The 25,030-nt window shown below is 50.2% G+C and overlaps 1 long non-coding RNA gene across 1 annotated transcript; it reads left to right on the forward strand.

Moving 5' to 3' along the window:
• Positions 1-251: 251 nt before the first annotated feature.
• On the forward strand, positions 252-24,243 carry LOC137633611 (uncharacterized). The gene is made up of 3 exons (XR_011042304.1): positions 252-484; positions 8,815-9,203; positions 23,859-24,243. It is a non-coding gene; the product is annotated as an uncharacterized lncRNA (long non-coding RNA).
• The last annotated feature ends 787 nt before the right edge of the window (positions 24,244-25,030 follow it).

Below are 25,030 nucleotides of genomic sequence, written 5' to 3' on the forward strand. Positions count from 1 at the left end.
TTATTCCTTTTTTTCAATTTTACAAATAAATATTTTTGGTCAGAAGCGAATGACATAGTTATTGGCTCGCTATCCCATTCTTCTGTTTTAAAATTACTAAAATATCCGTAAATAAGTATAAATTTAACTTTTGATAATCTATAAAAATAGTAAGAATAATATAATACTTTTAAAATTGGATATATATTATAATTAAACTGATTTTTCATTATTTTTTCATATTTTTCACTGACCAGAGTGAGACGCTACCGGTTTCGCTAGTAACTTAATGGCATGGCGGGTTTCGGAGAAGTGTTTAAGACGAGCCCAATATTATTATCAGTTTAATTCCTGCCCAGTTTATTATATTAACGGTTAATGATATGGACTAAAAACCTCAATTAATCCAATTTCCGTTAATGATGTCTGGAATATTGTTCGAATTTCCCTGTTCGAAGAAAGAGCTTCGGTTGGATATCACTCTTCAATGTGGCCAGGCTTTCAGGTATACGAGACGAGAAATATATTTAAACTTATTTATTCATTGATTTACTTATATCTATTTGTACTCACGATTAGATTGTGTTGTAATTAACCTAAATATTTATATGGCAAATTCTTGATTTATAGTTGTAGCCTATAAGCTGTGTACCTTAAGCTGGAGACGTTAGTCTGGGGTCGGTACCTTAGGTAGGCTGAAATTGCTAATCATCTTGCAGGCTAACCAGCCTATATTAATCATTATTGCAGGCTAACCAGCCTATATTAACCATTATTGCAGGCTAACCAGCCTATACTAACCATTATTGCTGGCTAACCAGCCTATACCATTATTGCAGATTAACCAGCCTATATTAACCATTATTGCAGGCTAACCAGCCTATACTAACCATTATTGCTGGCTAACCAGCCTATACCATTATTGCAGATTAACCAGCCTATATTAACCATTATTGCAGGCTAACTAGCCTATACTAACCATTATTGCAGATTAACCAGCCTATATTAACCATTATTGCAGGCTAACCAGCCTATATTAACCTTTATTGCCGGCTAACCAGCCTATAATAACCATTATTGCAGGCTAACTAGCCTATATTAATCATTATTGCAGGCTAACCAGCCTATACTAACCATTATTGCAGATTAACCAGCCTATATTAATCATTATTACAGGCTAACCAGCCTATATTAACCTTTATTGCCGGCTAACCAGCCTATACCATTATTGCAGATTAACCAGCCTATATTAACCATGATTGCAGGCTAACTAGCCTATATTAACCACTATTGCAGGCTAACCAGCCTATATTAACCTTTATTGCAGGCTAACCAGCCTATAATAACCATTATTGCAGGCTAACTAGCCTATATTAACCATTATTGCAGGTTAACCAGCCTATATTAACCATTTTTGCAGGCTAACCAGCCTATGTTAACCATTATTGCAGGCTAAACAGCTTATATTAATCATTATTGCAGGCTAACCAGCCTATTATAACCATAATTGCGGGGTAATGTAACTTTGATGACCTACTGCAGGCCAAAGGTTAAGGGTACCGATAGGTTCGCTCATATCCAGTTTGGTTAGTAAATATGTTCAATATTGCCACTCGTCTTGCAATCCCGTTTTCTATACCTGCTGACTATTTATTCGAGGCGAAAGTAAGTCGAAGGGATCGTACTAACTCGAGGCACCCCCATACCTGCCTTGACCTATGGGGTTACACCCCTGTACCCTAAGCCAATGTTTTCATTATACTCGTTAATATTCTAATGGTGAATGTCGCATTGAAAAAATCCTATTATTAGTATTACCAGCTAAGCTACAACCCTAATTTGAAAAGCAGTATGCGGCCCCAACAAGGAAAAATACCCCAATGAGGAAAGGAAATATGGAAATGAATAATTGATATAAGAAGTAATGAACAATTAAAAATAAATATTTTAGAGACATGGAGCCTTTGTATATCAGCGGCCATTTCCTCACGCATTGATTAAAAATGGACATCAACTAACCTAAACTTTCCCCCCTAACCTAACCTACAAGCCCTGTCCTTACCTACTTACCTAACGGGGGGGATAACGCCCCCCTGCGACCCCCCTTACACTGCCGTATTCTAAGTTAGACATACAGGTGGCCGCTATCGTACATACACCCCAGAAACCCTAACAACATTAAATCATATTTCATTTATAAACTATAAAGAGAGACTTATGTCTGCCTGTTCAACTTAAAAACATTTACTGCAAGTTTGAACTTTTGAACTTCTACTGATTCATCTACCCGATTAGAAAGATCATTCCATAACCTGGACACAGCTGGAATAAAACTTTTAGAGTACTGTCAAGTATTGAGAATCACCTTCAAAGTATTCCCCTGGGGACTGCACACACTTCTCCCAGTAGTTCTGCCACTGCTGGTAACATCGTCTTGATGTTTGCTGTGCCATTTCAAAATAAGATTTACCTTTTTTTTTATCTATTGACGTCATCGACTCCACATTTGTATTCCGTCTTGTTAGTGACGAAGCGTTGTAATAAACGCCACACACTGTCAGGGTAACTGGAGTGGTTTGGAGGACTGACCCACAATGTTTTTCTTTTCTAAAGCTAATTCTTTGGTATTATTACATGATTTTATCAAGGAAAAGTTTAATATTTCATTGATATTTTATTTACTTTTCTATCAAATATTTTGTTTATAGGATATGAAAATGTAATTAAAAAGGGTACAGAACCTAACAAACCCACCTAACCTAACCTAGAAGTTCCCAGGTCACAACCCCTAGCCGGGGGGCAAGCCCCTGGATTCCCTTCCCAGGTCACAACCCCTAGCCTGGGGCAAGCCCCCGGATTCCCTTCCCAGGTCACAACCCCTAGCCGGGGGGCAAGCCCCCGGACCCCCTTCCCAGGTCACAACCCCTATCCAAGGTTCTACCTGCAAATATATAATATTTACCAATGACATAAAAGTTTTTATTACAACATATGTGTTGTTATATGGAATCCATATGTTGTTATATTTAATCAAATAACTTTAATAATAAATGCACTCTGGTATAGATAAACATTGTGGGTCAGTTCTCCAAACCACTGGGTCAGTTTTACGAGAGATTATGGGTCAATCCTCCGCCTGGGTCAGTCCTCCTGTTACCGTGACGAAGCGTTGTATTAAACACGACACGGTCAGTATCTGGTCGCTATCATACATATACCCCGAAATACTTAAAAGTTGTATTCACGAGTCGTATAATAATAATAATAATAATAATAATAATAATAATAATACAATATATGCAAATGAGCTATTACCATCTCAATAATAATAATAATACAATATATGCAAATGAGCTATTACCATCTCAGGTGGAAGCAGGTGTAATGATTAGAAATACAACATTAGGTTACAACGAATTCATTTTGTCTAATGTAAGTAGAATGTAATTTCTGGAACTATTGGGGGGAGGAGGGGGGGGGGGGTAAATTGTTTATTAAATACGGTTTCCAAAAACAGCAATGACTGGGAAAGGATCTCTAAGTCTTTATACTGAATTACAATTGACATTTTAAACTGTGGCTTCTGAGAGAAGTACTTTTCTTGGTATACAAAATAATAGTGTTGTTTGATAAAAATGAAGTATATTCACTTAACCAGTCTCATTACTGCTCAAGTTTTTGAAGGGAAACTTTCCGAAAACTCCTGGGATTTTTAAGGTATTACAAAGTTGTTTTTTCATGTAGCTTAAAGTATGGCAATTTAGGTTAGGGTGAAATAATAGAATAGTACAGTAATCTTTTTGGAGAAAAAGAGACTTGTTTCTGCAGTATTTTATGGCGTTTCTTAGGTTTCTGGGTATTATAGAAATACATGGGACAAATTTACTAATAAAATAATTGGGGTCTATTAAAAAAACTCCCTTTCCTTCAAAAATTACCTTTATTTTCCTCACAAATAAATATTTAATAAGATATACCCTAATATATGCGGTCCAGGGGCTTGCTCCCCAAGCTAGGGCTTGTGACCTGGGAACTATTAGGTTAGGTTAGGTGGGTTTTTTAGGTTCTGTACCCTTTTACAAATCTCAAAAGAGTTTAATGATGACGTTTTGTTTTCGCACATGCAGAATCCCAAGTTCCCACCTTTGTCCATTCAACTATAACAATAGAACGGCTTATTTGCGGTGGAAATAAATGTCAAATTCGTTGAAAGCACATCATTTACTGTAGATAAAGTTATTTTTTTTTTCTCTTAGAAATGTTGTCCCGTGTTTTTCTGTAAATTTACCGGTTTCTGATGAGAGTAACTGTTGGAGAACCACCTTCCTCAACCCCTTCTTATACGAAGTTAGTGCTCTCTCAATCTTCTAAGAGGGCCATGCGCTTGCTGGGAGACTGGTTGGAAACCAAGAGAAGTCTGGGAAAGTCATCCTTTGCTTTTCCTCCTCCTAAGCTAGCTTCTCGTTCGAGCGTCTGGTATGACACGGGAGAAGTTCTCGTCTTGGGAGTGCCTGCCTCTGCCCAGGGAGACTTCTCAAGCCTGGTAGACTCTCCTCCTCGTCTAGCCATGAGACGCTCCAAGATTTTGTGGACTTGTTCAGAGCTTGATCATCTACTTAAAGGAGTCTTTCGTGCTTTTGAAGTTTTTCATTTTTTGGATTGGTCGAAGGTGTCTCCTCCTAACCAGATCATGTCGTCAAAAATGATCAGAACAAATACATGAACTATATATGTTTCCTACTGGCTATCTTGACCATGATTATTGGGACAAACCATCTCTTATTAGGAGTCTTTGGTCCCTATTATATGAGGATGATTTTGTTGGGCCAGATATCATCAAAAGTGTTCAAAACAATAAGTTATATCCTATGCCAGTCTTATTCTACGTCATTGAAACTAATTACTGTAGTTGAGAATCGATAGTTTTAGGAAATGCACGTTAAATCATCATCATCTACCACGTCTATTGACACAAAAGGCCTCGGTTAGATTTCACCAGTCGTCTATCTTGAGGTTTTAATACTTCTCCATTCATCATTTACTTCACACTTCATAGTTCTTGGGTCTTCCATCTCTTCTAGTGCCTTTTGGAGCCCAGTTAAAAGTCAATTATCATAACTCAAAACCATTTTGATGTACTATTCATGTTCACCAGAGGCAGTTGGAAATCCGGAGGAGAGAAAATTCAGTCGCCTTACATGTGCCGAATAAGGGAGTCAAGATTGTAGGTTCCTCACAGAACATGTTGGTACGAGGGCTGCAACCTGGTTCCCCCATGGGGAGCCGACATCAGGGCGGGGAGAAGAAGACGCAAACAAGTTGCCTCCTCCATCGATCAGTTACTGTTTTGGGTTCGGCCCTTCAAGGATAAGTATCCCAAGATCCTCATGGTACCTTGAGTGCGCTGAAGAAGTCTCTTGTGACATACAGATTCAATCTTCTCTTCCAGGCTCTTCTTCTCCCCTGGAAAGGTTCAGACATTGCTCCATCCTTCACCTACAACCTCTCTTTCCAGGTAGAGAGGAATAGAAGAAAAGGCAGAGAGGATCACAGAATTCAGGGACCTCCTGTACCTTCTCTGAGCAGGGACGTTCCTGTCGGTACTTTGAGTGACTCGCCAACAATGTTCCAAACCTGCTTGCTGATATCGCCTGTGATCAACCAATTGAAATTCACCCCCTAAAGGTAGGAGCTCTTCCAAGAAGGTTTTTACAGACTCCTACTGTCTACTTATACGGATGCAATACTGTACTCTTGTCGATGGGAAAAGCAGACCAATCACCGGCCTCCATGCATGATTCCCCTGAAGCCATTCAGGATAGGTACAGATAGCAGCATACAGTCCATCATAAGAATGAAGTGTGCTTCCATTGACCTGGAGGACACTCTTACCCTCACGGATACATTCTCTTTCTTACTGGAAGTTTTCTCCATTGCATCCTTGGGAGAAGAGGTTACCACTCTAAGTGTTCACGTTAGTCTTTTGAGCACTTTATATCTGCATTCATCCACTAACGGGTCTCTACCCTCCATCAGAGGAATCACTTCAGCATCGAGACAGACTTACTTCCTCCTGTCTCGATCTGCGGATTGAGATGTATCGGAAGAAACTCTTTAGGAGACGGAATATCCGAAAGCTACAGGGAAACTCCTTGGCAAATTATCGTAGCAAGAGAGTCGATGTAACTGTTGCGAGACTCAACGTCGACAAAATAGCTATTGCACGAACGCCTTCTAAGTGATTGTTCCAACAGCTCTTGAAGCTTCTACTGGGTATCAACCGGCGTTCCTCTTACCCTTAGGTACGGTGGCATCAAGAATACCTGATGTTCTATCCTGGTAGCATTATGACAAATCTCCTTGCGAGTCCTCCTCTCCTTTGAGAATCTGCTGTCCACAGTAGATTCTTAGTAGGGATGAGTTGTCAACTTGAATTTCCTTCCATCTAGAGCAGTGGTTCTCAAACTATGGGTAGTGACCCAAAGTTGGGTCGCGAGATCAATTTTGATGGGTCGCAGGGACACAGGAACATTATCATGCTTTCAGTGTTTCAGTGTATTTCAGTTTTGTGAAAAGGAAAAGCAGTGCCATAAATCCCACTAGTTTAGTTTTGTGAATGAAAAGCTGTACACATTATTTTTTTTCCAAAATAAACTGTATATATCATTGCATGTTTTCTTTCTCTTCACTTTACTCTGGGTCGCGAAGGAATGAAATGTTTCAAATAGGGTCGCTCATGAAAAAGTTTGAGAACCACTGATCTAGAGGATGTGATATACATAAGGACTGCAGCTGCCTTTCAACCTTCCATGAATGCTTGCATCACTTCAAGCCTTGCAATCTTTCCAAAGAGTTTGATAGAACACTTGGTATGGATGATAGACAATGCTTGCATGCGTGACCAAGTTACAAAGGGTTCCCGTTCACAAACCCTTCTCAAACAGGTGCAGTATTGGGAGTAGGAGATACGATAGAGCTCTGCGCAGTTCTTTCAAACATGAGCGCTGTTTGATTGAAAATGTGCTTAATTGACAGCCTCTGTGTTACCTGTACTGTACATCATCTCGTGGCGGGAAGGCTTTGGTACTCGCCATCGCTCGACCTGCACCCCATGCAGTTGAACAAGAAACTTTCTGATTTCTCCTTGTCGGCAAAGTTCGAAGATGTCTTCCAACATCACTGGGGATCCTAGATGCTTGCGTCTTTCCTACCCTCTTTTCCCTGTTTGTCGATTTCTTGACAGGTGGTTGAAGACATTGCGATTCAAATGGACCCTGATTGCTCCCAAGCGACGGCACGTGAAAAGTTCCCTGATCTGCTGTTTGTCTCATTCCTTCGTGGGAGAAGCTCCCCGATTCCAGCGGTAAATCTGCCACTCAGTCCCCAACTTGGATTCAAACTTGAGATGCGACAGGGCGCTTGAGGTAACCTCGACCTCCGTGTGAATTCAAGCCGCACGTAGTGTTTCACGAGTTCTCAGATCTATAGGGAACTGCTCGAGCCCACGGTAGCCCTGGCGAAGCGAGTAGGAAATGGTATGTCTTATCTTGTGTGAGAAGTCAACTTGGTTCAAGAGCTTGTGGCAACAAGGACGCCGAGTCCAGTCGTTCACAACTTCAATTCTTCTTCATCCCGTCCCTACAAAAGAGGCGACTAGCGGTGGGCCAGATTAGGAAAGATACCCTGAAACTGTCTTCTTTCTGGCTGCAACAGTCAGACACAAGGGGATGACAGGACTGCTCTGGATTCGCTCACACAAAGACTGAATATCATCAGATCCTGTCAGAGGTGGTTTTCATGAAGACAGTGATCTGTTAGTAACTGAAGACCTCTGCTGCCAAGCACCTACGGGAGTACCCACAGGTTCAGGGGTACGTTTATCCTCGAACCATTGATAGGGGCTCAGGTAGCAAACCTATCTCCTTCACGACACGAAAAACGTCAAAGTCCAGAATTAGATGTAACATTAACCGGGCTTTTCTTTGTTTTTTCCTCTTCCTTTGGGGCACAGTTGTCAGCCTGTTGTTTGCTGGACCGGATGATAGATACAGCTAGGCCTTATGATCGGGGAGGATGGGAAGATGTATGCAACCCATGTTCTCTTATGACCACACATTCAGACAACGTACAATCCACACAGATGTAGTTTCTTCCCTGATCGTCTGTCAGTCCCTGGTAGTGGCTTATCCCAACACCTTCCTCATCTTCACGTCCAAGTCGTTGGGAGGTTAATAGGCAGGAGCCGTCACTTCCGCTCCTCCACAGGACCAAAATGCTTTGGCATTTCCCGGGAAAGTAAACCGTCCGGTTTAATCAGAGGGAATTCCTCCCTCCTAAGGATAATAAGTCTCCTATTGAAGAACGGTGGTTTGTATAGTTAGGGAAAATAGAATTACTTTTAAACCTGGGGATTTTATTTAAGGTAGATTCTTTGAGACAGTTGGAATCAATATGATAGACTGCCATCTCTTTGATGTTTTGATTATGAGCAATAATGTCTTATACACTTTTTTTATATTCTTCAGTGGTTGAGAAATGTAAAGCAAAAGTACCGACACTTAACATACTGCCACATATTTTGTACTTTTTAAAATGTACGATTTTATTAGGAAGAAGGAATGACTATATAGAGTGTTAGCAAAGATGTGGGGTTCCTTTTTGGGGTTTATAGTGGGGTTTTGCAACTCAGTACAATACAGTAATGAATAAATAAGTGTGAGGTTTAATGGTACTTTGGTAAATGAGAAGAGGCAGTTTTGATAATACTGTAGTCTCATTTCTGGTGTCATAAGTTGATGAAAATGTCAATACTTTACGCAACATTTGGCGTTTCAGATGGAGGGAAGCTGTCTCTGGGAAATGACACGGCATCATTGGAAACCACGTTCGGACTGTGCCAAGATGACACCGGCATCCTCTATCAGACCCACGATGCACTGGAGCTTCCGCTGCGCAACGGCGAAGAGACAAAAGACCGAAAGAAGCAAAGTAAACGGTAACTCTGATTACCAATCGGGTGTGATCAGCGAGACAGAATGCCAGAGACTCCTGAGGGACTACTTTCAACTGGACCTCTGTCTGGAGGAGATGTACGCCCTCTGGTCGAAGGCTGACACCAACTTTGCGGCCGTGTGTCCCAGCTTCCCGGGCGTGCGTATGCTAAACCAGGATCCCGTCGAGAATGTCTTCTTTTTCATATGCTCGTCCAACAGTAATATCAAAAGGTGATTATTCCTGTTACTTGTAGAAGGTAATGGTATCTTTAAATTAATAATTGTTCAGTAACCGTAATACAAACCACGCTATTTACATAGGGTATTACTTTCGCGTAGCTGAAAATGACGAGCCATTAGATTTTTAACGAGGGTTAACTACCACCGCGCTAGTTAGCTAGAGGGTAGGGGAAGGGGTAGCTTGCTACCCCTCCCCCCCACACACCGGTGAATTGTCTCACTTCACTTTTGGCTCGGACGATGAGCAGACGTGTCTGTCTTTCGTCCTCGCTTTTGACAGCCTTAATCTGTTTTTCTTTTTCTTCAGCTTTGTGTGTTTGCAAGTTGGCCTCTACCTTCATCGCAATTATGCGCAAGTGCTCTGGACTCCCCGGCCACCCCTGTGGAACATTCATGTCGGCGGTCGAGACGGACCCTCACACCCTTTGCCCGCAGTGTCGAGGTCAACGGTGTGATAGAGACTTAACTTGTAGTGAGTGCAGGGAGTGGTCTACCTCCCAGTGGGAGAGGTTTGCCCGGCGACGTAAGAAGTCCAGGAGAGACCTTTTTCCTTCAAGGGCTGCCATGAAGAAGGAAGGCTCTAAGGACTCTTCTTCCGCCGCCCGAACCTCCTCCGAAGCTCCCACTCGATCGGTCTCTTGTGAGAGGCCGTCGAGTGGTAGCGTAGGCCATTGTTCTGTTTCCCGACCTCGGGGTGCGGGAGAGGGCGTTGCCTCCCATAGCGAGGCAGCTCCCCCTCCTCCTCCGGAGGAGGATATTGATTCTCATTACGATGATGACCATGCTGTGTCTAATGATGATCTCTTTCAGCTTTGGGTTTCCTTGGGGCTTAAGGGCTTGCCCTCCAAGGAAGCCCTGTTTGACCTGATCCAGTAGGGGGCAGCTGTCAAGCAATCGCCGGTAATAGCAGAGGTAGACCCTCTGTCTATTGTCGACGTTATTGTGGCAGAGGCTTCCGACGGGTCTGGTCAAACCTCAGCTGCTGCTGCGGACGTTGCTGAAGGCTCAGCCTCCCCCTCCGAACATCCTTCGAGGGGAAAGTTGAGTCCCACAGTCTCTCCTGCGGGTGCGTCTCCTCCTCGGGGGAGCGCACTGACAGAGACTCCTCTTCGGAGGACCGACGATGTGGATGCCCTGCCTCGAGGTCGCCTTCGCCGTAAGGCTCGTCCTCTTCGCCGTAAGGCTCGTCCTCTTCGCCGTAAGGCTCGTCCTCTTCGCCGTAGGGGCCTTCCTTCTCCCTACAAGGGAGTTAGGAGGCGCCTCTTCGGGTCTTCTTCATCGACTCTTTCCCCTGCAGAGGATTCTTCCCGTCGGGAGCAGACCATCGCAGCCACGCCCTTGGACCTCTCCGCAGATCGCTCACGATCTCCTACGCCTGCCAGACCTTCCAGTCCTTCCGGCCTGCCATCACCCCTGGATGCAGATGCACAGTAGGCGCCTTCTCATCCCGTCATCCAACGGGCACCGGTTCCTTCGGGGCAAAAGGACGTATCCCACGGTGTGGGTAAATCCCTTGCGCGTCAGGGTTTCCCTGCGCGCAGTAGCGCCCATGCGCTCTCCAGAGCTGCAGCCTTCAGACACGCCTCGCCAGCGTGCTCCTGCTCGTCAGCGCTCTCCTGCTCGCCAGCACTCTCCTGCTAGCCGTCAGCGCCCTTCTGTTCCTGCTGCGCGCCATCACTCTCCTGAGCGCCCAAGATCTCCTGCTCGTCAGCGCGCACCTGCGCATCTTGTTCCTGATGCGCGCCAACGCACACCCACGCTCCCTAGATCTTCGGATCTGGACGCAGGCAAGGATCTGTGCGCCCATATTCGCCTGCGCAACAGCCCCCACGCACTTCAAGAGTTCCTGCGCACTCGCGCGCCCACGGGTCTTCTTCTGAGCCTGACCGCGAGCGTTCGACCTTGCGCACTTCCTCGCCATCTGATCCTGCGCCCCAGCTGACTGCGCATCGACACCCTCCTGCACGCTAACGATCTCCTGCGCGCCCGTGCGATCCTTCGCCTGTGCGCAAGCGCTCGCTAGCGCGCCATGCCTTGGATCGTCACAGGTCTCTGACGCGCACACGCGCTAAATCACCTGCGCGCCATCGTTCGCCAACATGCTATCACGCGCCATTGCTCTCCAACGCGCCATCGCTCGCCCACGCGCCATCGATCTCCTGTGCACCATCGTTCTCCTGACCGGCAGCGATCTCCTCTACCCTCGTGTGCTCATTCACCTGCGCACCAACACACCCCCTCATCAGCGCGGCCACTCGCCAGCGCGCCCGCGCTCCTGCAGTCGCCCACGCGCGACCCTCTGAATGCTCCATCGCGTGAGCGCTAGCGCGAACCCCATTCTTGCCGGGATCCGCAGCGCGTGCTTCCGACAGGGACGCGTACTTCCAGATCGCCATCAGGATCGCCACTGCGCAAGCGCAGGGCTCTCACCCAGGACCAGGAAGGGTCACCGGAGAGGTCCAGGCAACATTCTTCCCTTTCCTCATTTCAGGCAGGCCCCGTTGCATCCACTCCGAAGGATCAGGAGATCCCCTTCCCTCCAGCGGGGATTACTGACACTGCGTCGGTCACCCGTCAGTCTTGGTTTGGTCACCTGATGAAAGCGGTGGTGCAGGCTGTGAAGCCGGCTCTCGCTGATCTGGGACTCAAACCAAAGACAGACTCACCCCCGCTGAAGAGAAAGAGAGGAGTGGACTTCGTGGTGACTTCTCCCAGGGAGAAGTTGGCTCCTAAGAGGTCCGACAGGAAGGCTCCATCCCCTTTGCAGTCGTTTTCTCCTCCTGTGGATGAAGCTTTTCCGTCCTCAGGAGAGTCCACCAAGGTGAGGGCCTCTCCCACGGCACCAATGGGAGGAACCCCACCTCGAGGAAGAGAAACGTCTCGCGTGGAAGGTACCTTCCAGACCTCTTTGCTGGAGTCCTGTATCCTGCCCAGGAGGGAACCCAAGGACTCAAAGACGATTCCTAAGTCGTCTTCACGGATCCGACCAGAGCCAACCAGACCCCGGGAGAACGTCCATGTGTCTCCCCAAGAAGAGCCTTTGGGGACAGGAGACTTAGCTGCCAGTCCACAGGGAGGAGAGCTGCACGAGTCGGAGCATGCCTTCTGGCAGGTCTTGAATCTGATGAGGCAACTGAACAGGTTCAAGGACCTGGAGATCGCCCCTCGCGAAGGCAAGGATACAGTCCTAGACCAAGTCTATGGTACCCAGAAACCCCCAAGGGCCAGTGCAGCTTTGCCTTGGTCCCAGGGGGTGAAGAGTGCCAGAGATAAGGTCGAAGCCCAGCTCTCGGAACTCGCCTCCTCCAGCCGTTCTTCTTCCGGGAACAAACTCCTCCCACCTCCTCGTTTACAGCAGAGGAGGTATTTTGAGATCATGGGGGAGTCCAGTATAGCTCTTCCCCTCCACCACTCAGTGGAAGAGCTCACAAGGGGAACTCCTCTTGAGAAGCTCTCCTCCCGGCAGGTGACATTCTCGGCATCGGAGATCCTTAGCCAGGAGAAGGTGGCGAAGTGTGCCATGCAGACCACTTCGTGGCTGGACGTCTGGCTGGGTTCTCTGGGCATCCTATTGCGCTCCGAGGACTTGTCTAAGGAGAGCAATAGGAAGGCCCTGGAGATCTTCCTCCTCTCGGGCACTCGCTCCATCGAGTTCCTGGCTCACTAGGTTACCAACCTGTGGGCCAACTCGATCTTAAAGCGACTTGATGCAGTGACCGAGAAGTTCCATCCGAAGGTCCCCGCCGTGGATGTCTGCAGGCTCAGACACTCCTCCATCCTTGGAGGAAGCTTGTTTGAGCCCAAGGATAAAGAACGCACAGCTGAGAGGTGGAGGAAGTCGAATCATGATTCGCTCCTCCAAAGGGCCCTCACATCTCGGCCCTACAAGCCTCCAGCTCCACAACAGCATCAACAGCAGCCTTGCAGGACACTGAAGCAGGCTCCGGCAGCTAAGACGAAGGTGTGTAAACCACAGCCCTTTCCTGTCAAGGACAAGAGGGGCGGAAAGTCCTCCAGGGGAGGCAGAAATCCTAGAGGGAGCGGCCGTGGCCGTAAACGCTAGGATTGGCAGTCCCCCTGCGTGTCCACCTGTGGGGGGATGCCTACAAAGTTGCGTGCACAGGTGGCAGCAACATGGGGCCGATTCCTGGACGATCTCTGTGATGGGCCAAGGATATCGCGTCCCATTCACAACATCTCAACCTCCCCTGACAGCGAATCCAGTGTCGTTGTGCTCCTATGCCATGGGATCGGCAAAGGGGCTAGCCCTTCGGGCAGAAGTCGAGACCATGCTCAAGAAGGATGCTGTCCAAGAGGTTGTCGACGGCTCCCCAGGCTTCTTCAGTCGACTCTTTCTTGTAAAGAAGGCGTCTGGAGGCTGGAGACCCGTCATCGATCTCTCAACTCTGAACAAGTTTGTCAAACAAACTTCGTTCAGCATGGAGACAGCGGACACGGTCAGACTTGCAGTGAGACCACAAGACTTCATGTGCACAGTGGATCTGAAGGACGCATACTTTCAGATCCCAATCCATCCGTCTTCCAGGAAGTACTTGAGATTCAGCCTAGACAGCAAGACCTACCAGTTCAAGGTACTGTGCTTCGGTCTCTCCACAGCACCTCAGGTGTTCACCAGAGTGTTCACCCTGATTTCGTTGTGGGCGCACAGGAACGGCATCCGTCTCCTCCGATATCTGGACGACTGGCTGATCCTGGCAGACTCGAAGCCGACCCTTCTTCGACACCGAGACAGGCTTCTGGGACTTTGCCAAGATCTGGGGATCATGGTAAATCTCGAGAAGTCCTCTCTGCAGCCGACCCAACGCCTGGTATATCTAGGCATGTTATTAGACACCAATTTCCACAAAGCCTTTCCATCAGACGACAGGATAGCAAGGCTGCGGAGGGTTGCAGAGCCCTTCCTCAGGCGGGAAGAGCTTCCAGCCCAATCATGGTTACGTCTTTTAGGTCACCTAGCCTCCCTGGCCCGTCTGGTCCCGAACGGCCGTCTCAGGATGAGATCCCTGCAATGACGGCTCAAGTCCCGGTGGAATCAGGGCACTGATTCCCCGGACTCTCTGGTCCCTATGGGATCCACGAAACAGGCGGACCTGCGGTGGTGGCTGATGGACGAAAACCTACGAAAGGGAGTGGATCTTCTCGTCCTTCCCCCGGATTTGACACTGTTCTCGTACGCATCAAAAGAAAGGTGGGGGGCCCACATTCTGAACCCGAGGGTCTCAGGCCTTTGGTCAGAATCAGAAAAGTACCTACACATCAACCTGCTAGAGATGAAGGCCGTGTATCTGGCCCTTCAACAGTTCCAACGGACCCTTGGTGGCCACTCCGTGGTGGTGATGAGCGACAAAACCACGGTAGTGGCTTATATCAACAAATAGGGAGGTACCTTTTCACAACAACTATCCCATCTTGCAGTAGAGATTCTGAGGTGGTCCGAAGTCCACTCGATAACACTATCAGCTCGTTTCATTCCTGGCAACCCTCTTAATGAGAGAATGCCTTGATGAAGTCATTGAGCTTCAGCACAGCATTCTATTCCCGTGCTGAAACTTGGTGACGGGCAAGAGGGCTCTCGAACTTGGGGAAATTGCTCCCCCAGTTCGAATCTAAATTTGTTCCGTAACCGAAATACAAACCACGCTATTTACAAAGGGTTTACTTTTGGCGCAGCTGAAATGACGAGCCAATAGTTTTTAACGAGGGTTAATTACCCCCGCGCTAGTTAGCGGGGGGTGGGGAAGGGTAGCTTGCTACCCCTCCCCCCTCCACACACCGGTGACTTGCTTCACTTCACTTTTGGCTCGGCGGTGATCAGACGTGTCTGTTCATCGCCTTCGTGACAGCCTTTAATTTTCTTCTTTTTCTTTTCAGCTTGTGTGATTGGTTGGAAGTTGACCTTCAGTTATTTTCTTTTTTTTTTTTTTAATATGCGTACATGCCCTGGAGTTGCCGGCCGTCCTTGTGGGACTTTCATGTCGGACGTGATTACGGATCCTCACACCCTCTGCCCTCAATGTCGGGGCCGACGGTGCGACCAGGATAACATGTGCCGTGAGTGCAGGGAGTGGTCTGCCTCCCAGTGGGAGAGGTTTGGCCGTCGGCGTAAGAAGAAGTCCAAGAGAGACCGTTCTCCTCCGGGGTTAGCCTTGAAGGAGGAAGGTTCTCGGGACTCTTCTTCCGCCGCCCAAACCTCCTCCGAAGCTCCCCCTCGTCCGCCTCCTAAGGAGAGTCGTCCGAGTGGGAGCGCAGGCCCTTGTTCTGTTTCCCTACCTTCGGTGGGGGGAGAGGGCTTCGCCTCCCATAGCGAGGCGGTTCCCCCTCCTCCTCCGGGGGAGGTTATTGATAATAATGCTTTATCCAGTGATGATCTGTTGCAGATTTGGTCGTCCCTGGGGCTTAAGGGCTTGCCCTCCAGGGTCGCTCTTATTGACCTTGTCTCGTTGGGGGCCGCTGTTAAACAGTCGCCGGTGGTAGCGGAGGTAGACCCTCTGTTTATTGTCGACGTCGTGGTGACAGAGGCCTCCGACGTGGCTGGGCCTTCCGACGCAGGTGCTGTTGCTGGTGATGGTGCTCTAGGCTCTCCTCCTCCTTCCGTGCATCCTTCGAAGGGGGAAGTGAGTCCTTCGGTCTCGACTGCTGCCCAGCTTCCTTCTGAGGGAAGTGTTTTGAAGGAGACTCCCCTTCGGAGGACCGATGGTCCCGACGATCTCCCCCGAGGCCGCCCCCGCCGTAAGGCTCACCGCCCTCTACGCCACAAGGGCTTCCCTTCCCCTTACAGGGGGACTAAGAGGCGCCTTTTTGGGTCTTCGTCCTCCGGGGGGACTCTCCTCGTCAGCCTCAACCGACTGCTCCGCCCTCCTTGAACCTCTCTGCAGACCGCTCACCATCTCCTGCCGGATCTTCGCCTTCTGGAGAACTCGTCACCCGACGGGCAACGGTCCCTTCGGGGCTAAGGGATTCTTCCCTTACGCGAGCAGGGCCAGCGCACAAGCGCTCTCCTGCTCGCCAGCGATCTCCTGCTCGCCAGCGATCTCCTGCTCGTCGACGATCTCCTGCTCGCCAAGACTCTCCTGCTCGCCGACGCTCACCTGCTCGTCGGCTCTCTCCTGAGGTTCGCCCCCCTCGCCAGCGCTCTCCTGCTCGTCAGCTCTCTTCCGAGCGTCAGCGCTCATTTGAGGACCATCGCCCTGCGGTCTCTGACCACCCTTTAGTTCCTGCTGAACTCCCTGCTCACCATCCACCTGGTCCTGTGGCTACGCAACATCGTGCTGCGCGTGTGTCAGAAACACATGTTCGCTGGCGCGATCTTCCCGTTCCTGCTCGTGAACCTATCCTCTCACAGGACACGCGTCGACCTTCTGCTCGCCAGCGATCACCAGTTCGCCAGCGATCACCTTCACATGCTGCCCGCCATCGCACGAACCTGCATGATCGCCCGCTTACGCATGCTGCTCCTCATCGCAATACCCTGAACGATCGCCCTCCTGCGGATGCTGATCACCATCGCACCCTTTCTAGCGATCATTCACCTGCGCATGCTGCTCGCCATCGCACAACCCTGCACGATCGCCCGCTTACGCATGCTGCTCCTCATCGCAATACCCTGAACGATCGCCCTCCTGCGGATGCTGATCACCATCGCACCCTTTCTCGCGATCATTCACCTGCGCATGCTGCTCGCCATCGCACAACCCTGCACGATCGCCCGCTTACGCATGCTGCTCCTCATCGCACAACCCTGAACGATCGCCTTCCTGCGGATGCTGATCACCATCGCACCCTTTCACGCGATCATTCACCTGCGCATGCTGCTCGCCATCGCACAACCCTGAACGATCGCCCGCTTACGCATGCTGCTCCTCATCGCGCAACCCTGAACGACCGCCCTCTTGCCCGCGATCATTCACCTACACATGCTGCTCGCCATCGCTTACCATCACGTGGTCATTATCGCCAGCGATCTTCTTCACCTACGCGGCAGCACGATCCCTCGCCGTCGCGCCATCGCTTGCGTTCGTCGCCTCGGACACGTGTTCATTTACCTGCCCACCCTCACGCCCACTCGCCTGCGCGCCCGCGCGATCGCTCGCCTGCGCGCCCGCGCGATCGCTCGCCTGCGCGCCCGCGCGATCACCCGCGCAACCATTCGCCTTTGCGCGACCGTTCACCCTCGCGCGACCATAGTTCGCGGCGAATTCCACAGCCGGTGGTAGCAGCAGGGACGCGTGCTCCTAGACGGCACTCGGGGTCACCTCCATCCAAGCACAGGTTGGTATTGCAGGACGAGGACAGGTCATTACAGCATTCTTCCCCACCTTCTTTTCAGGCAGGTACCGTTGTGTCCACTCCAAAGGATCGCCCGATCCCTTTCACCTTAGCGAGGATTTCGGACTCTGTGTCCTTTGAGCAGCAGACTTGGTTTGGTCCGCTGGCACGGGCGTTAGTGAGGGTTATGAAACCAGCACTCGCCGGCCAGGGTAACAAACCAGCGGCTGTCTCTCCTACGCTGAAGAGAAAGAGAGGAGTGGACTTCGTGGTGACTTCCCCCAGGGCGAAGTTGGTTCCCAAGAGGTCGGTCTCGAGGGTCCCCTCTCCTGCACGAGTACTCTCTCCTTCTCCCGTGGACGAGGCCTTTCCGTCCTCAGGTGAGTCCAGTGGACCGGTAGTCTTCCCCTCGGCACCAGGGGGGGAGACTTCGCTTCAGGCAGGAGAATCGTCTCGTGAGGAAGGGGCCCCTCGAACCTCGTTGTTGGGATCCTGTATCCCTCCTAGGAGGGAGCCCAAGGATTCCAAGACCATCCCTAAATCCTCTGCAAGGATTCGACAGGAACCCACGACTACCCAGGGGAATGTCCACGTATCACCCCAGGAAGAGATTCTTGGGGCAGGAGACTTAGCTGCCAGCCCGCAGGGAGGAGAACAGCAAGAGTCCGAACATGCCTTCTGGCAGGTCCTAAGCCTGATAAGGCAACTTAACAGTCTTACGGATCCAGTCATCCCCCCCCGTGAAGGCAAAGACACAATTCTGGATGAAGTGTTCGACGTTCGGAAGGCCCCTAAGACCAGTGCAGCTCTGCCCTGGTCTCGGGGGCGGAAGAGTGCCAGAGCTAGGGCCAATGCTCAGCTCGCACTTCTTGCCTCCTCCAGTCGTTCCACTGCCGAGAACAAACTCATCCCTCCTCCTCGCCTTCAGCAGAGGAGGTATTTCGAGATCCTGGGTGAGCACAACCTCGCTCTTCCTCTCCATCACTCTGTGGAGGAGCTGGCGAAGGGAGTTCCCTTGGAGAAACTCTCTGCCCGGCAGGTGTCGTTCTCGGCGGCAGAGATCCTTAACCACGAGAAGGTCGCTAAGTGTGCCATGCAGGCCACTTCGTGGCTGGACTTCTGGTTAGGATCTCTGGGCATCCTATTGCGATCTGAGGACTTGTCCAAGGAGACCAATAGGAAGGCCCTAGAGACCTTCTTGCTCTCGGGCACCCGCTCCATCGAGTTCTTGGCGCACCAGGTTACCACCCTGTGGGCCAACTCGGTGTTGAAGTGTCGCGATGCTGTGTCCGAGAGATTCCATCCGAAGGTCCCCGCCGTAGATGTGTGTAGGCTCCGACATGCCTCCCTCCTGGGGGAGAGCCTGTTTGAGCCTCAAGACTTGGAGCGAACGGCTGAGAGGTGGAGGAAATCCAGCACGGACTCCCTCCTCCACAGGGCCCTTACAACTCGGCCCTATAAGCCTCCAGCCCCGCCACAACAGCAGCAACAGCCTCGTAAGGCTCCAAAACAGGCACCGGCAGCTAAGAAACTGGTGTCTAAGCCCCAGCCCTTTCCAGCCAAGGTCAAGAGGGGTGGTAAGTCCTCCAGGGGAGGCAAGACTTCTAGGGGTGGCGGCCGCGGCCGCAAGCCCTAGGGGTGGCAGTCCCCCTGCGTGTCCACCTGTGGGGGGATGCCTTCAGCGTTGCGTCCGCAGGTGGCAACATCTCGGGGCCGATGCTTGGACGATCTCAGTGATCGGCCAAGGTTATCGCGTCCCGTTCACGTCATCTCAACCTCCCCTGACAGCGAATCCAGTGTCGTTGAGCTCCTATGCCATGGGATCGGCAAAGGGGCTGGCCCTTCAGGCCGAAGTCAAGACCATGTTCGAGAAGGGTGCTCTCCAGGAGGTCGTGGACGGCTCTCCAGGCTTCTTCAGTCGACTCTTTCTTGTAAAGAAGGCTACTGGAGACTGGAGACCCGTCATCGATCTCTCGGCTCTGAACAGGTTTGTCAAACAAACCCGGTTCAGCATGGAGACAGCAGACACGGTCAGACTTGCGGTGAGACCACAAGACTTCATGTGTACACTGGATCTAAAGGATGCGTACTTCCAGATCCCAATCCATCCGTCTTCCAGGAAGTACCTGAGATTCTGCCTAGACAACAAGATCTACCAGTTCAAGGTGCTGTGTTTCGGTCTCTCCACAGCTCCTCAGGTGTTCACCAGAGTGTTCACCCTGATTTCGACTTGGGCGCACAGGAACGGCATTCGTCTCCTTCGTTACCTAGACGATTGGCTGATCCTAGCAGACTCGGAGTCGACCCTTCTTCGACACCGAGACAGGCTTCTAGATCTTTGCCAGGATCTGGGGATCGTGGTAAACCTCGAGAAGTCCTCTCTGCAGCCGTCCCAACGACTGGTTTATCTAGGCATGCTAATAGACACCAATCTCCACAAAGCCTTTCCATCAGACGACCGGATAGCAAGGCTGAGGAGGGTGGCGGAACCTTTCCTCAGGCGAAAAGAACTCCCCGCCCAATCGTGGTTGCGTCTCTTGGGCCACCTATCCTCCCTGGCCCGTCTGGTTCCAAACAGCCGCCTCAGGATGAGATCCCTTCAATGGCGGCTCAAGTCCCGGTGGAATCAAGGATCCGATTCCCCGGACACTCTGATCCCAATGGGGTCTCTGGAACAGACGGACTTGCGGTGGTGGCTGGCCGACGAGAACCTGCGAAAGGGAGTGAGTCTTCTCGTCCTTCCCCCGGAATTGACTCTGTTTTCGGACGCGTCAAAAGAAGGGTGGGGGGCGCACGTTCTGAACCAGAGGGCCTCAGGCCTTTGGTCAGAATCAGAAAAGTGCCTACACATCAACCTGCTAGAATTGAAGGCCGTCTTTCTGGCCCTTCAACAGTTCCAACGGTTCCTGGCGGGTCACTCCGTGGTGGTGATGAGCGACAACACCACGGTAGTGGCTTATATCAATAAGCAGGGAGGCACTTTTTCGCAACAGCTATCCCATCTTGCAGTAGAGACTCTGAGGTGGACCGAAACCCACTCGATAACACTATCAGCTCGCTTCATTCCTGGCAAGAGGAATGTGCTCGCCGACAGTCTGAGCAGGGCTTCGCAGATAGTGAGTACCGAGTGGTCTTTGGATCCTCAGATAGCCAACAAAGTCCTGACTTTGTGGGGTTCCCCGACGGTGGACTTGTTCGCGACAGCCTTGAACTTCAAGCTGCCCCTGTACTGCTCACCAGTCCCGGACCCCAAGGCACTCTGGCAAGATGCTTTCCAGCAACGGTGGGACAACATCGACGTGTACGCCTTCCCACCATTCTGTCTGATGAGAAGGGTGCTCAACAGGACCAGACTATCGGTCAACTGTTCCATGACTCTAGTAGCTCCGCTATGGCATCACGCGGAATGGTTTCCGGACCTTCTGCAACTTCTGACGGAACTCCCAAGGGAGCTTCCTCCACGACACGAGCTTCTCAGACAACCCCACTCCGGTGTCCCTCACAGGGCCGTAGCCTCGCTTCGGCTTCACGCCTGGAGACTATCCAGCGTCTCCTCGCGGAGAGAGGCTTTTCGCAACAGGTTGCGGAGAGAATGTCTCGGCACCTGCGAAGGTCCTCTGCGGGAGTCTACCAAGCGAAGTGGAGAGTCTTTTGTGGTTGGTGTCGTTGAAGGGGTATCTCTCCACTCGATGCCACTATTTCAGCAATAGCGGACTTCCTTGTGTATCTGCGAGAAGAAATGCGCCTTTCTGTCTCGGCAGTGAAAGGCTATCGCTCAGCCTTAAGCTTGGCCTTCAGATTGAAGGGCGTGGATATTTCTTCATCGCTAGAACTCTCTTTACTCATACGTAGCTATGAGCTTACCTGCCCCCAGTCGGAAGTGAGACCCCCTCCTTGGAACGTGGTTCGAGTTCTCAGGTCTCTCAAGAGACCTCCCTTCGAGCCATTACGCCAGGACTCCGATCGCCACCTGTCTTGGAAGACGGCTTTCCTACTCGCCTTGGCCTCGGCCAAGCGAGTTAGTGAACTTCATGGTCTCTCGTACGACATCGCCCATTCAAGGGGATGGGGGGAGGTAATGTTCAGGTTCGTCCCTGAGTTTGTGGCCAAGACTCAGAATCCTGGAGTGCCGGATCCTCGGTTCGACTCTTTCAGGATCGCGAGTCTCCGTTCTGTAACAAACGACCCAGACCAGCTGCTACTATGCCCAGTGAGGTGTCTGAGGTACTACTTGAAGAGAACGGCTGCAGTCCGTCCTCATGTGCGAGCTTTGTTTGTGAGCACAGGCAGGACAAAGAGGAGGGTCACAAGGAACACCATCTCTGCTTGGATTCGAAGGGTTATCCACCATGCCCTGAATCCTGACCCTCCTCCGTCACGTCGCCCTCGGGCCCACGATGTCAGGGGTATTGCTACATCCCTGGCCTTCAAGAGAAACTTCTCTGTGACGCAGGTACTTCAAGCGGGGGTCTGGAAGCGTCAACCGACCTTCACAGCCCACTACCTGCAAGACGTGACCCACAGGAGCCTCGATACGTTCTCTATCGGCCCTGTGGTGGCTGCACAACAGCTGGTCTAACCTCAGGCTCCTTTTTGGACAAGTAGCAGTAGGTTGAGGGCGTTGTTACCCGGTCTTAGTCTGTGTGAATGAAAGAGTATGTCTGACCCTTACTTCTTTCTTCATCCTCCCCTCTCTTGGGGAAGCAGCATCCTGGTCCTCGCATAGCTGACCTCGACCTCTGCAGGTAACCCATGCTTCTTTGTGCTCCTAGTATTAAGCTTAATACTGTTGCGTCTCCCATACCCTGACGAGGTGGTATGGGGAACTTCCTATCCTAGAATTCCTATCTGAAGGTCTCAAGGTCAACTTCATAGGACGAGTCACACTCTCCTCCTCACACTACTTATGTAGGCCACTCGTTCCTAGCGATGCTAGGAACCTGTGAGGTACAGGGGCTCCCTCTCTCTAGTGCTGCTCACTAAGGGATCGAGCCCCCGGGCAAGCCGAAGTCAGTAAGGCTTGGGACTTTCCACCCTTCCTAAGGGGTAAGTCACCCTTTGTAAATAGCGTGGTTTGTATTTCGGTTACGGAACAAATGACATTCGAAGATAATTTGTATTTTTCCTAACCATACAAACCTTAGCTATTTACACATATGTGCCCGCCATCCCTGACCCCCAAGTCAAGTCCTACCTCTAAGTGAAGTGAAGCAAGTCACCGGTGTGTGGAGGGGGGAGGGGTAGCAAGCTACCCTTCCCCACCCCCCGCTAACTAGCGCGGGGGTAATTAACCCTCGTTAAAAACTATTGGCTCGTCATTTCAGCTGCGCTAAAAGTAAACCCTTTGTAAATAGCTAAGGTTTGTATGGTTAGGAAAAATACAAATTATCTTCAAATTTGTCATTTCTCTCTTTCTTATCTTTTTCTTCCTCTTTATATTGCTTCAACCTTCTCCTAATATTATAAACAGAATGAGATGTAACATTTACTGGGATTTTCTTTGTTTTCTCCTCTTCCTTTGGGGCACAGTAGTCAGCCTGTTGTTTGTTGGACCGGATGATAGATGCAGCCAGGCCTTATGATTGGGGAGGATGGGAAGATGTATGCAACCCATGTTCTCTTATGACCACACATTCAGACAACGTATAATCCACACAGATGTAGTTTCTTCCCTGATCGTCTGTCAGTCCCTGGTAGTGGCTTATCCCAACACCTTCCTCATCTTCACGTCCAAGTCGTTGGGAGGTTGATAGGCAGGAGCCGTCACTTCCGCTCCTCCACAGGACCAAAATGCTTTGGCATTTCCCGGGAAAGTAAACCGTCCGGTTTAATCAGAGGGAATTCCTCCCTCCCAAGGATAATAAGTCTCCTATTGAAGAACGGTGGTTTGTATAGTTAGGGAAAATAGAATTACTTTTAAAACCTGGTGATTTTATTTAAGGTAGACTCTGCGAGACAGTTGAGATCTATTTGATAGACTGCCATCTCTTTGATGTTTTGATTATGAGCTATAATGTCTTATACACTTTTTTCATATTCTTCAATGGTTAAGAAAAGTAGAGCAAAAGTACCGCCACTCAACATACTGCCACATATTTTGTACTTTTTAAAATGTATGATTTTATTAGGAAGAAAAAATGACTATATACAGTGTTAGCAAAGATGTGGGGTTCCTTTTTGGGGTTTATAGTGTCTAAGAGGTTTTGTAACTCTTTGGAAAACAGTAATGAATAAATAAGTGTAAGGTTTGATGGTGATGAATGAGAAGAGGCAGTTTTAATAATACAGTAATGTAGTCTCATTTCTGGTGTCATAAGTTGATGAAAATGTCAATACTTTACGCAACATTTGGCGTTTCAGATGGAGGGAAGCTGTCTCTGGGAAATGACACGGCATCATTGGAAACCACGTTTGGACTGTGCCAAGATGACACCGGCATCCTCTATCAGACCCACGATGCACTGGAGCTTCCGCTGCGCAACGGCGAAGAGACAAAAGACCGAAAGAAGCAAAGTAAACGGTAACTCTGATTACCAATCGGGTGTGATCAGCGAGACAGAATGCCAGAGACTCATGAGGGACTACTTTCAACTGGACCTCTGTCTGGAGGAGATGTACGCCCTCTGGTAGAAGGCCGACGCCAATTTTGCGGCCGTGTGTCCCAGCTTCCCGGGCGTGCGTATGCTAAACCAGGATCCCGTCGAGAATGTCTTCTTTTTCATATGCTCGTCCAACAGTAATATCAAAAGGTGATTATTCCTGTTACTTGTAGAAGGTAATGGTATCTTTAAATTAATAATTGTTCCGTAACCGTAATACAAACCACGCTATTTACATAGGGTATTACTTTCGGCGTAGCTGAAAATGACGAGCCATTAGATTTTTAACGAGGGTTAACTACCACCGCTCTTCTCATCCCGTCATCCGATGGGCGCCGGTCCCTTCGGGGCAAAGGGATTTATCCCACGGTGTGGGTAAGTCCCTTGCGCGTCAGGGGTCCCCTGCGCGCTCAACTGTGCGCAGTAGCGCACAAGCGCTCTCCAGAGCTTCAGTCTTTGGACTTGTCTCGCCAGCGCTCTCCTGCTAGCCGTCAGCGCCCTTCAGTTCCTGCTGCGCGCCATGCGCGCCCTCAGTCTCCTGAGGGCCCACGATCTCCTGCTCGTCAGCGCGCACCTTGTTCCTGATGCGCGCCATGCGCGCCAACACGCGCCCAAGATCTTTGGATCTGGACGCAGGCAAGGACTTCACTCCTTCGCCTCGCCCACGCGCACCTGTGCGCCCGTCTTCGCCTTCGCAACAGCGCGCACGCACTTCAGGTGTTCCTGCGCGCTCGCGCCCACGAGACATCTTCTGAGCCCGACCGCGAGCGTTCGCCCTTGCGCACTTCCTCGCCATCTGATCCTGCGCCCCAGCCGACTGCGCATCGACACCCTCCTGCGTGCCAACGATCTCCTACGCGCCCGCGCGATCCTTCGCCTGTGCGCAAGCGCTCGCTAACGCGCCAGCGTGCCCATGCCTCGGATCGTCACAGG

This window comes from Palaemon carinicauda, chromosome 43 (assembly GCF_036898095.1).
Source record: "Palaemon carinicauda isolate YSFRI2023 chromosome 43, ASM3689809v2, whole genome shotgun sequence".
Lineage (NCBI taxonomy): Eukaryota > Metazoa > Arthropoda > Malacostraca > Decapoda > Palaemonidae > Palaemon > Palaemon carinicauda.